The sequence below is a fragment of the Falco naumanni genome, chromosome 5 (genome assembly GCF_017639655.2).
Source record: "Falco naumanni isolate bFalNau1 chromosome 5, bFalNau1.pat, whole genome shotgun sequence".
Taxonomy (NCBI): Eukaryota; Metazoa; Chordata; class Aves; order Falconiformes; family Falconidae; genus Falco; species Falco naumanni.
The window spans coordinates 57343399-57357350 of NC_054058.1; the positions used below are offsets into that span (position 1 = coordinate 57343399).

Consider the following 13952-nt stretch of genomic DNA (forward strand, 5'->3'; position numbering starts at 1 on the left):
TTGAGGGTACTGAAGAAATGGCCCAGCACTCTGAGACCTAAACTGGCCCCTTGAGAAGTTCCTGGGAGGACCTAAGGACCTTAGGCCATCTGGCCTCTGTAATCCTTGCCTTGCTGCTTACCAAGAGTGTTTGCTTCCTCCGCTGATCTCTTCTGAGGTTGCTGCAGAAGAGAAGCATCCTGAAGAGCATGGTCTGGCTGTGCCTGCAGTGGGGGTCAGTGAGAAGCCCTGAAAGGGTAGGACTCAGATGGCCACATTTTAGGTGGCTATAGTAATTTTATGTGTGTGTCTCCCCAAATGCATAGGGTGCAGATAGAAAGCATGTGTTATTGAATGTACGCATCCGAAGTCACCTTGAGGAAATCATGGAAGGAAACAAGCTGGTAGTTCACATCCAAGTGTTAAGTGTCTTGCATGGCTTTTGTTGTCCTGTCACTGGAACTGGCCACTCACCAGTTTGTCTGTGGTTGTGTCAATGGCTCATGTGCAGGGCTTAAAAGGAACCAGTCCCAACAGGAAGCCTGCCTGCCTCGCAGGTCACGCTGCGGGAAGCAGCAGTGTCACGACTCACTGCTCTGAGCTGCGTGTGCCCAGCAGACCCACCATCCTGACCACTGCCTGTGTGAACACATCTCCTGAGCACAGTATGGCATAATGGTAAGGGACCTCCTCACCTGAAAAATCCATTGCTCACTTTTATTCCTACTCCTCTTTCTTCCTACTTCTCAACCCTTCTCTCTTGTCCACCCATATAGGAAGCTCTGACAGCTCCTTTTCCCTGCAAGTGCTATGTTTTCCTTCTTACATATACCCTCCCATTTAAAACACTGACAAACATCAGCATTAGAGAATTAGAGATATGGTGCATACTGCATGCAGCCATTCCGACTACAGATGCAAACCACTTAGCCTCTCCCGCTGAGCAGGTCTTAGACTCGCACCTTCCTGCCGTGCCTGTTATACGAACTGAGGAACTTTGATTCTAAGTGATTTTGATTAGTAAAATTTAATTGTAAGAAACTTGTTTAAATGATTTAAATAGATCTATATATTGGGCACTTTGTATATAATTGAAGTCACAGGTTTTTATTTGATTAGATCTAACAGGTACGGATGTTAGAAAAAAGGTCATACATGCATACGTTGCTGATTTCTAGGCTGGGTCTATGGAAAATACTGTAAGAATTTCTGGGTATCAGTGAAATGCACAGCAGCGGTGAGCATCATGCATTAATGCTGATTAAATAGAGACAGAAACTACTGAATGGAGTAGTACAAACAGAATGTATGTGTGTATCTATAAACAATGTATCTGGATTTTTTTCTTCAGTACTGTTTCTTATCTCAAGACAGAACATAACTTAGGAAAGATCCAAGGAAGACTAACAAAGTTAGAGATTTGGTGAGACTTACATTTAATGAGGAGAATACAAACCCAGGGAGTGGTTCTTTTCAGGAGAAAGATGATGTAGTGAGAATCTGATTGCTTGTGATGGGTGTAACACAGATCAATCTGTTCTCTTGACTGTATTTTATAATAAAGGAGCAAGATGATGCTTACATGAAAGGAAAGTAAAATTGCAAGCAATAAAATTTTATTCCCACAGCAAGTTTGTGGTGGTCAGTGCTGGAAGAGGTTATCCGAGCAGGCAGTGGGGCAGGATTTAAACAAATGTGCATCACACGGAAGGAACAGGTAAAGTGTTCTCAGACAGCACCATTTGGACCCTCACCCTCCCCAGAAGGGGTCCAGAAATAAGCCAAAGAGGAATGAAAAGCAGCCCTGGGATGGCCTTTGGGGCCTGTCATGCCCATGGTTTCAGAGATTGAAAAAGAAGGTGTTAATATATTCCAGGATGGGAGGCCAAAGGGAATGAAACGAAATAGTGTGGTAATAGGGCCAGATTTGTTGAAAGTGAGTTCTTCCACTCCACATCCACGCAGAATTTAGCTGTATAATGCCTTTTATTTGAAACTATTGGAGTCAATAGCAATTCTAGCTCTATCACGTACACATCAATTTAAGATTACTGAAAATACGAGGTGCGCAATGATTAATATGTTAACGTATTTTTGTAGTCTGCATGTAATATCCCCTCCTTCCATACAATGTAAATTCTCTGTTGCATCTGCTCACCAGCAGTTGCTACGTCTTTATTTGCACCACCACTGGTTTAACAGAATATTTGTGACATAATTCCCCTAATTAATTGCCTTAACAAAGTCAAATATTTTTCACGGTTATTTTTACTATGTTGGTTTCGGATAATTGTGTTGTTATTGTAGCAAATTTCTTAATTATCAGGCAATGTGCTAATTTAAACTAGGCTCTACTTGTCTCTGGAAGTAAGGTTCTTAATATATAATTAGCTAAAGCAACACATTATTTAGCTGTGGTTTTCAGACCCATATTGTATTTTTAAATATGCCTTCGGTGGGCTGGTGTTATTTTTTTATTTTTCCCTGGCAGTGCTGGCCCCACGCAGTTGCTGCTGGCAGTGACGGCCAGACCGCACCCCCCCCCCCCCACCCCACCCCCCTTACTCCGGCTGATCTGGGGGCGCAATAAACCTCACACCCACCTGCGGCCCCCGGCTTGTCTCCACGCAGACACCAGAGGAGGCAATCCCTGCAGCTCCTTCTGGCTAAGCTTGAAGCTGTGTTTCTGTTTTACCGATTCCGGGTTCCGACCATGCTTTGCTCCAGCACCTGGTCCAGCATGAGCTCCTTGTCTTCTCTGCCTCTACCGTCCGACCGTGCTCGTGACTCGCCCTCCCATACGGTATGCCCTCTGCTCCTCTTGCCCAGCTCCCAGCTGTGCCTCCTGCCCGTACCTCTACTCTGCGCAGCTTTTGCAGTGACTTTGGTTGTCCCACTGTAACACATTGTCCCAAGCCTGAGGCCTGAGCCCAGCCTTGCTCTGACTGGGACAACCTGGCAGAGAAGAAAACATCCCCAGCAGGCAGAGGATCTCAGCCCCCGTACGTGGTTCCCCAGCAGCCCCCAGCAGCCCCAGACCATGTTCCCTCCAGCCCTGAGCCTGCTGTCCCCTGGAGATAATGATGCAGATGTTTTACGTTGCAGTGGAGCTTTGCTTTGGGGCCTTCCCCAGACCTTGCTCTCACCAGCCCCAGCACCTGCCTTCAGTGAGGATTGTGCTGTACAGGGAGATGGCGCCTGCTTCACTTCCATCTCCCAGACGGCCTCCAGACAAACACGGGATTAACTAATGGGATCCTGGGTTAGCTGCTGAGGCAAGGCAAACTCTTGAAAGAGGGGGCATTTTTACACAGCCAGAAGATGTGCTGCTGTTTGCAGTGGCTTTGGCGTGCCAATGTTGTTCTATCAGTGAGGAAAGAGAAGTGCCCATCGTTACAGCTATGTTGGCCCTGTGGAAAGTACCATTATTGCATCTGCTCTCCCATCTTTAAGCTGATTAATTCTGTCCATAAAAGCTTATGGAAAGCAGAGATTCGCATTAGATCTATTCAGGAAAATCAAGATATTTAGCAACCCCTCTATCCTCAATTAACCCTTAGCTTCTACCAGGCTTAGGAGGCCTTTGACAGCTGTAATGGTGTTCTCTGAAGGGAAGGAAGACAATGGTGTGGGCTGAATGGCTTATTCCGTAAAGTCTCTTTGTCAGGAGGCAATTAGTTAGGCTATTTAGATGTCTAACTCTTAGATATCTTATTCCCATTGGGACTGATGAAAGCTGAGTGCCTAGGTAGCTTATTATGCCAATTGTTTTCAACAGGTTTGGGAAAAGGAATAAAAACCCTATACCTTTTTTTAAATTATTTTTTTAAAGGAAAACATACTTGTTAATGAAAACATTTCATCTTCAAGTCAGAAAAATCAGAAAGTTTTCCAAAAGAGAAGAGTATCAGCAAAAACATGTTTGTGTGAGAAACTAAATTTTTCCTAAGGTAGCTCTAACGCCCTTTCTCCCCTGCAGGTATGATTCTTTCTGTGCTAATTTCTGAAATACAAGAAATCCTAAACTGAGGAACCAATGCATGGTGATTTGACAAGGGAGAAGGGATATGCTAATGCAAAGTAAGTAGATGTAAATTAATTTTATGCAGGTCTTTGCGGTGCCAAGGAAAGAAAGAAAAAAGTTCTCATACCAGAACAATGCTGGAATGACTTTTGTAAAAACTTGGGTCTCTAATTTTTAGCCCTTTGGAGCAATAAAGCTCAAAACAAAACCCACAATTTGCAAAAGTGAAGCAAACCCTGAGGAATACGGTTGTGTGACCTGATAAAGCCGATGTGCCTGTGTCTATGAGACCTTCCCTTGCCTGCTACAAAAGCTGCCCATGGATGTCCTCTTTGTGAATGCTGCATGTTTTCCAGCATCCTTTGTTCATGCTTCTAAATACTCTCTGGTATCTTCATTTTCCACCTCCATTTATACCCGAACTCTATGTCAAGTGGGGTGGGAGACCCTGGGGATCCCCTCCAGCTGCAAGGATCTTCCACAGCCACCCCAGGCATCTCCCTGTCTCGGGGCAGGTGCTCCAGCAAGCCCCCTGTCTCCCATGCTCCAGCTACCTGCCTGGAAATCATGCCTAAGTGGAAAGGAGATTGGGAAGGAAAGAGGATCGGGCTGAGGTCCAGGGTACCCATTTCTGGAGCTGCTGCCTCATTAACCTCCCTCAGGAGCCAGGACTTTGCTTCCTCTTGCTTTACCCAAAATAATTCATGAGGCTCTTAAAATGTATCCTGCACGTATTAAACAGGGAAGCCCATACAGCACACCTGAAAGATGGTATGAGAAAATAGGTTATCTGAGGAGGTGTTAACAGTTTTATTGGGTCTTAATGACTGGGGGTGGAATTTTAAAGGCTGCTTCAAGACAGAGGTTTCTTTTTTGCAAATATAACAACACGCTCCTCCCAGACACAGCATGGAGGTGTGGAGCCCCTTGGACTGTCTACACACAAAAATGATACTGAAAACCCTCCAGTGGGGCAACACAGCAGGAACTCCGGCAGTGGTTCAGTGTGATCCTACTGTCCCACTCACACTGGCATGTGTGACAACACCCATGCCCACCTGGCTACGTGCTGCCTCGGTACAAGCAAAGCACCCCATGCAGAGGTACTGCAGGTTTCTCCTAATTGCCTGCAGACCAGCCGCCTTCTGAGAATTCTTGTTTTACAAGTTTAAAAAAAATTACCCCCTCCACCAACCAGCTCTCCAGAGAGTCTGGCATGCTGTCAATCCCGAAATGTCCGCAGGCTTTTATCCCTGCCTAAGAGTGTGTGTGTGCAGATTATTCTTCTGTATTTTAAGTTTACAAGCACACACACGCCTCGCTTTTGACATGTAAGTTAGTCACAGTTAAATCAGTTCTCTTCCTCTCATGTAGATGCATAGGCACTCACAGAGTCAACAACTCCATCTGCAAAAACCAAGTATTATAATATTATGCATGATATACAGACACATGTACATACACACACACAGTGGACAACATATTGCTTGTCATTGTTCAGAACTAACCCATATTTTCCTGGAAGGACATCTGACCCACACATGACATAATCCTCAATGCGTCTTTGGTACAGCAAACCCATCAGATGTGGTTATCTTGAGGCCCAGTAATGAAAGGCTTGAAGAACAGCAAAACCACTGTTGCTCTAGCAAGTGAAACACGCATGAAACATGCCTGCTTATGCCACGACCAGGTGCAGACGCAGCTGTCAGTGCTTCCTTCAGCAAAGAAAAGGATTTGGTACCTTCTGCATTATCAAACTGAACTCTGGCCTTCTAGCTGCTAAAGAGAATTGAAGAACACACTGTGAAGAAAACTCAGAGATTTCTGAGGGAAGAACAGATAAAGGCAAATAATTCCAAGGACAGACAATACAGAGTTTCTTTTTTTCCCTTCTGGTTACAGTAGTTCCTGTAAACTTGCTTGTTAAAAAGGTTATTTCTCCTAGTAGGCAATTAATGATAGTCTGCTTGGCGTGCTCTTGCACTGCCTTGCGATGTATGAACCGTTTCCATTCCAGACAATGACATTTTGACATGTGACATGGGATGTATGGAACTGCTCTCAACTGCCTTTGGGGCTAATTTTAAGCCAATCAGTCTGGAGTTTAGCTGTTGCCAAGAGCTTCAGAAGGGTGCATCCTCTTCCTTGGCAATCCACTTTATGCTGTGATCTTCTAACGGGCATTAGCTGATTGGGATGCACACAACTTCTGTTTATTATTTTTGGTAGCAATTGATATTTTCGAAGATGCTAAGAACTGGCTTGTAAGCCCTGAAGTAGTGGTATGAATGACTGACATGCAAATCAGCCCTTAACAGGGTTCATCCACCTCTCCAGAGGATTTCTCCAGCATCAGCAAGCCCCCAGAGGACACACAGCTACTGCATCTGCTTCTGTGCAACCCCCAGGCTGGGGCTTGGCATTTTGGTGTTCACTCTGAGGTGGCAGTGGCTCAGCACTACTGAAACATCCCCTGGAACTGACAACGTAGCTGATGGCAACCACCAGGTTCCCCCATTTACAGCAAAAATGTGGCCAGCATGGCTTTGCAGCAGTGTGGGGAGTGGCACGGGCAGCTGGACCATGTTCCCCCTCACCTCCTGTCACGCACCATCTGCACCCCTGGGGTCTGTTGTGCTGCCCACAGGATCAGAAGAGGTGCAGCCAGTGTAAAATTTCAGAATTAGTCTAATATGATCTGACAAATGAGGGAACAGGACAGCTCTACCTCACCCATCAAGCCACCTCCATCCTCCTTCAACAGAACAGTTCATTCCACTACTGCCCTTTGAAGTTGTGTTGAAAACAGCTGGTGAACCCCACAGAGTCTTCATGTCTTGTTACATCTAAGATTTTCAAATTTGGATGCACTGATCATGAAAGATTTACACAGCTGACCTGATTTTCCAAATTAGTGAAAATTAACATTAGTATCTGCAGCAGTGGCAGCTTGTGGAATTGAGATTGCTTGTTTACCCACTGAGATACAGAAATTGCTCTTCTTTCTTTGATCAGAGGTATCTCTGAGCACTTGAAACTTACTTAGCCCTGGATAAATGATTTGCACTGTTTGCATCAGGCCTGAAGTTAATGTCAACAGAGAGCTCTCTCCCAAACACTTCTGTCTCTCTCGGTGTACAATCCAGATTTGGGGCTGGGTGTGTTGCTTTGTTGTGTGAACCCAGGTCATCTCCCCTTATAGTCTGAACTGTCAATGAACTTAACAAATGTAAGATTTTCTCATTACGTTTCTTAAGCCAAATATTTCATGATTGGTAATATTATAGAATATCACAACAGTGCAACTTTTCAGTAGGGACCACAGCAAAAATAAGGGACTCAAAAAGAAAAAGTGTGTTTTCCTGGGCTCCTAGTATAGATGAACCTTCACTTGAAGACTTTCAGAAGTCACCCACAGGGAAGATGCATTAGAAAATGTGCAGACAAAGATTTTACATACCAGCATAGAATAGATGATGGGTGAAATTTTCTCTCTGATGGTAAGGTTGCTTGTTTGCAAGGGTTATCTTAAGATAATAAGAGGTTTGTTTTTGGTTTAACTTCAAAAGGCTTTATAAGCTGAGGGAGGGGCTCAGGAGGCCTGGAAACATTCATATGTGTTCATTTAATCATTTATAATCAGACACATCGGCTCCATATGAGAAGCTAGCAATTCTATGAGTAAAACAAAATGAGTTTTGAACAACTCAGCTCTTCACCAGTAACCAGGTACAACATTTATTTTGTAAAGCATTTCGAACCTTACTCCAGGGAGGAGATGTGCAGGCAGTTCTCCACTTTAGTGGAGTTTCCTAACTGGTGTTTTTAAAAGCCTGCTCCCTGCCCCAGGACCCTCTGAGAAAGGGCCGCTATATGTAAAGGGAGAGAACCAGTGGGTGCAGCTGCAGCACTGCTGGACACCAGCTCTGGTGGGATTCATTTCAGTCCCCTGTGTCAGAGGGGTTTTTGTAAAGAAGAAACCTCAAAGAGGACTTGTCTTGCTATGGCAGTGTTGGCATAGCCTCTGTTTTGGAGATCTCTGGCTGTGTTAATGCTGAGTCCTTTAACAAACATTTCCAACATCATTCACTTGCTGTTTGGGGTCTGTTGCTGAGGGAACTCAACAAGGAAAATGAGGTGAATGAATTAAGCTTCATTAATACCAGACAATCCCCATTATCTGTAGAAAATAATAAGACCAAACTGTCCAGCTGATGCAGTAGGTGATGTTCTAATCACTCATATGAACAGTAGGGCTTAGAAAAGTGTAAGTAGTGCAAGTTATTTGAAATTTTAATAGTGTATCTTTGTGTGTAATTGGAAACTGGAAGGCAAAGTGCACAGCAGAAGCCCAAATTTTGCATGGTGAGCAGTAATGAAACAAAACTATTTTCTCCAGTGTTCAAGGTACAAAAATTACCAGAATGAGATTTCTCAGTCTACCAGAAATAGTAAGAAATGAAGAAGTGGGGGAGGGAATCTACTTAACTTTGAAAGAAAAAGAAACAAATGGAGAAATAGCCTCATGCTGTGGTAGAACCTGGTTTTGCATTGAGTAAGAAGCAAATTTCCTTTTGACTTTTAAAGGAGCCAAACCTTCTCATCAGAGCTGAGAGCATTGGGCCCATGACCGTGTGTTTTCTGCCAACATAGCTGTAGCTCATGCTCAGATTAATACTTTGCTTGGAAGCAGCCAGCCTTGGGAATTCTCTTACCAGAGGGGGACATAGCCTAACCCTTGTCCCATCATTACATGGGAAGGCTCCAAGTCCACGTGGAGGAGTACAAGAAGCTTGGACCTTCACAGAGCCCCAGACCTCAGCCACTGTCTCTCTTCTGTTAAGAACGTGGATGGTGGCCTTGAGAGCCTGGAGTTTGAATTCACATTAGATTTATGTTTAACAGGCAGTAAGTTCACAATTGTATAATGAGGACGTGATACAAGGAAAAGCTGAGAAAGATGCAGCTCACTCTGAGACACCCAGTCTGTGTGACAAGGGTGACATGTGTCAATGACTCACCTGTTGGGGCTGGGAGAATGAACCTACCCTCTGGATAAGGGCTGACACAGAAATTGTAGATTCTTCCCCCATGCATTATTGATGAAGATGGATGCAGAGAAAATGCTGTGACATTGGAAAGTAAGTGTAAGACACCACATGCAAAGATAATAGCTGAAAGAGCTATATCTAGAGGGAAAAGGACTTGGGAAGAGTAAAGAAGGGGAAAGTAAAGGCAAAAATTGATACAGTAAAGCTGTGGTAGAGAAGGTTTTTAAAATTTCTGAAATACTAGGAGTGACCATTTTCATATTAGCTTTTTATGTTTATCAAATAGCATGCCAATAAAGGCTGATAAAGTAATTAATTAAGGAGTACATTTACAAATGTATTTTTCCATATATTTACTTGAAAAACTACAGATATAGCAGCCAAACTTAGTGACAAGACACAGAGATAATATGATGTAATTACATTCTCTCTCTGTAAGGAGACAAACACCACTGTCCTAAGGCTAGCTGTGGTTTCCTGAAAACTGCATTGTTATTTTCATTACATGATGTGATACCTGGATGCTACCAAAGTATATTTTTCCTCTGGGAGGACTATCCTGATGAAATACAATTCTTTTGCCTCTTTACTATCCACAAGTTTGAAGTTTTACAGGTTACGTTTTCCAAATTCCTGCTCCTACAAACTCATTCAGGCTAATGCAACCAAATAATATTGAAGCAGCTGCAAATACAGAAACATTTGTGTTTCTCACCATTTCTTAAGTAATGCAAGTATTTTTTTCATTGCTTATGACTAATTGTTGTTGTGTCAAAAGCAGTAGACAGGAAAACTGGTGTTTCTTCTAAACATATCATTACAGTCACTAAAATAATGAGAAATACATCAGATATTTTTAGGTCATCATTTTTTTGTCAGGGAAAATAGCAACCTTTTTGAATAAACTGGAAATCATTATTGCTTCCACTGGGATTCACACTGAATGCACTAATTACAGTGCATTCATTTGGTACCGACAAAGTTACAACAAAGTAATTTCATGGAAGCTCCATTATAAATTGCAGTGGGCCAGGTTGTCCCCAGGCCAGAAACTTGTCTTTAGTCTGTGCCAGGCTGCCTGTCCCCTGGTGGGGTGCCAGAGGGAGAACAAACTGAGCTGAGGGGGCATATATTGCTGCCCCCAGCAATCCTCTGGGATTGCCCTCCTGGCTGCCGTGCCCTTGGGCTCCACAGCAGGAGAAAGAAGGGCACTCTGGGGTTGGGGGAGAGGCTGGGGGCAGCTCCTGCCCTGCTGCAGGGCTTTGGGGCATCTTCGGGAGCAGCACTGCTTGCACTGAAGCACTCAGGGGCTGCCTTTCCAAAATATCTTCATGTATAGGCATATCCTCAGGAAATTCATCTGCGTTAATTAGAGGTAAGTGTGTAAAATACCTCATTAAACCAGAGCAGACTGAGGTCCACAGATGTTCACCAGACTTTCAACGAACCAAATTAAGGCTATCTCACTTCCAACCAGGAGCGTCTCAGTGCAGTCTGAGAGATGCAGATATCAAGCATGGTGCTTGATTCCTCCTTCGCATTCCTTGGCCAGTGTCAGCTTCAGGCTCTCCTGCCCCAGCATGTCCTGGTGACATGCTGCCACCACTGTTTGTGGGGCTGAGCAATGAGTCCTACCAGGGAGCTGCTCCAGGTAGAAAACAGAGCCTTCCCTCTTTTCATGCAGGCTTATTTTTATTCTGGATCAATTAACTGACATAATGTTACCACATGGCCCTAAAGGCAGCTGGGGAGACATAGCTGAGAAGGTGATAGGGAGCAGGAGTGGGTGGCTGAAATTTGATGGAAACGTTTGAGCCAGTATTACCACAGAAATAAAACTCTGTGGCACTTGGCTAGCATTTGCCTGGTAGCATCTTCTCACTCAGAGCGGCTTTGTGATGATCTGTGCTTTGAAGATGCCAGAATGCTCAGGTACTGTCCTAGTATGGACACTGCACCCAATGTACGCTGTGAAAAACATCCATAGAAGCAACAGCCTTGATGCCTTCTCGTAACCATGGCTCACAGAACCACCAAAATAGACTTCCTTTTTTTTTTTTTTTTTTTTTTTTTTTTTTTTTTTTTTTTTTTTTTAATGTGGAAACTCCCTAGTTTCCCAGTGGGAAGGGAAGGCAAAAGAAGGCAAGGAAGGCAAAGCAAGGGAAAGGGAAGTCCCTTCCTAACACCCCCCGACACTTTCCTTGGGTGTTAAAAGGATCATCCGCACAAACACACCTGATTTGCCAGGAATAGTTACCACTGCAATCATTTCCCTGTGTGAGTCCTCCTCATTATTATTTTTTTATTTGTGCTGAAAGCTGTTTGTTTTGTAGAGAATTCCATAAAGGCAGTTCTGCTCCTCACAACATCCTGAGGTGACTGTTGTGTGAAACATCCCAGGCGGGAGTAAGTAACGCTGCCATCCAAAAGCAGCTGAATGCTCAAAACTAGGAATATTTAATGATGTATAAAATTTCCAAAGACAGCCTTAAGAGAAACGGCATTTTCTGTTATTCTCCAAACATAACAATTTTTTTTTAGCTTTTTACTGATTATTTTTACATTCTAAACTAACAACTACTTGCCTCATCTGGAGTAGCAACTTTTTTTTTTTTTTTAAGCAGAAAACATTAAAAATATAAATCAATTTGGCTCATTATTTATTTAGAAAAAATATCTTGGCATTCACTGAAAAGAATCTCTCACATGTTTATTTAATTCATATACCCTTACACTTTATTACTTTCAAAGCTTAATGGACTGAGATGAGATTAACAAGAATTGTTAAGCTATGCCCATTAACTAAAAGGCAATTCTGGAACAACAAAAAAACTATAATATATGTTAAAAAATCCTGGAAGATGTGGAATGACTCCTCTGTTTAAAATAAAAAAGAAAAAAAAAGAAAAAAAAAAGAAGAAAAAAAAAGAAGCAATTGAGCTGTAAAAAAAGAGGAAAATGTCTCTATAGTCAAATTATCTAAAAATCAACATGCCTCTGTAAATTATTCCACAGATGCAAACTGCTAGCATGAACATATTGGCTTATTCTTCAAATGTATGATGGATCAAAACCCAGTGTTATTTTCCTGAAGGCACCAGGTTTCTAAATGAAATGGCCAATACAAGAGTATTTATGTTTCCTTCCTTTTTTTAGATCAAAGATTCACCTCACAGAATGGTTCCCATTATAAGGCAGGAGAGTGATCAGAAAATGAGGGTGGATTTCACTACAGTAGACAGAATTAAATTGAGATACTGATTCAGCTTAATTTAGCAGAAAGAGAATTAAGTTTTTAAATAATGAAACGTATTGCAAATTGATTAATGCTCACTTCCCTGAAGCCCTCTTTCTTTTATCTCAGTTCACTATTTGGAAGCTCAGGACTGGATTTTTCTTTCTCTCCCATCTAAGTAAAGGGTCCATGTTAAAGATTTCCTTTTGTGGTCACAAAACAGTCGTGTTTTGCAAACCTGTCTCTTCTGCTGCATTAGTCACTACACCTCTATGGGCACTGGAGACCAGAGGAGCTTTCCCATCATTAGACCTAGCATAAAACCTCTAAATTCTTCAGCCAGCATCGGGCCCTGGGAGCCCCGTTAACTCTCTGCTGTGGGCACAGTGGGACGGACCCACAGGGGATCCTGCAGACTACTGTATCTGGATACCACAGAACTGTGCAAAGCTCTTTGAAAGGCAACCTAGCCATTTTTTTGGTGGTTTTTTTTTTTGTTTCTTTGGTTTTTTTTAATACAAAACTGCCTATGCTTTTGTGTTTCATAGGCTTAAACAGGATGCCTGTGTCCCCAGATTGGCCAGCCCTCAGATCCAGGAGGCATCGCAAAAGGATCTGCATCAACCTATGAAAGGCAGGTATCAGCTCAGACACCTTTAAATATGTGAATAATCTCAGCTTCAACATTTCTTTGATGCACCAAATTCTGGCAACTAATGGGAAAGAACCTTTGTGCAATGCTTGGAGATGTTTCAGGACTTACACTCTGAAATCACACTGTGGCTTCTAAAGGCACAACAGTCACACTGAGAAAAAATAATACAAGATTAGTAGAAAAGAGCTCCAGATCACTTTCCGTGGTGTACAAAGACTGCCCTACAGAGCTTTGCAGCTGCACACCACCAGTTTTTGCCGTTTTCTGAACCTGCCATTCAGGTATGGGTCTGCACCATCCCGGTGGTGACCAAGCTTCTGGTCTTCTGTTCACAGGTACCTATGGGTTCAAAGGCAACCAAGAAATGCAAATCTATTGCCAGTAGGCTGTAACCCACCACGCAAGGGTCGGCACCTCAGCTGGAGGTGCTACCTATAATCAAGTGCCTTTGTAGGTTCAGAAAGGCACCGTATTAGAGAAGAACATCTGGATGAAGCCTTGGCACTTCTGATGCCAACGAGAGCTTTAACCGTGATTTTGTAGGTCTTTATCCACAATACTGCTTCGTTTGTTTGAGGTCAGACGAAAGGGCCTGGCAGTTTTATGCTTACACGGTAACACTCAAAGAATGACGAGGCTGAAAAGCGTAATAATAGTTAATTCAAGAGCACTTTTAAGGCTGAGTAAAAGATAGTATTTAGAGATACAAGAGGATGGATTAATTTCTTGAAAGAAATAAATTATTACAGTATCAGAATAAGTGTATTTTTAAATAGTTTTTCAGAATATGTCTGCTCTGGGACAAAAAGAACATGTACATGTTGTTCTTAAGCTTTTATGTTTTATATTATAAACCTGCTCTCCACATTCATTTTCTTGAAATTACATTTAGTGACTTCTTTTTGTGTGTCATGAGTAATAAACCCTCTCAATATTCTTCATACTTTCACTGAACATAAAGACACAGTTTAAAGCCTTTTTGCTGTCTGTGGCTGAAGACATATT

The 13952-nt window shown here is 42.8% G+C and overlaps 1 long non-coding RNA gene across 1 annotated transcript; it reads left to right on the plus strand.

Annotated features, from left to right (window-relative positions):
• The first annotated feature begins 498 nt into the window (after positions 1-498).
• Positions 499-12920, plus strand: LOC121089261. Its single transcript, XR_005828175.1, has 3 exons — positions 499-657; positions 3959-4059; positions 12841-12920. It is a non-coding gene; the product is annotated as an uncharacterized LOC121089261 (long non-coding RNA).
• Positions 12921-13952: the final 1032 nt, after the last annotated feature.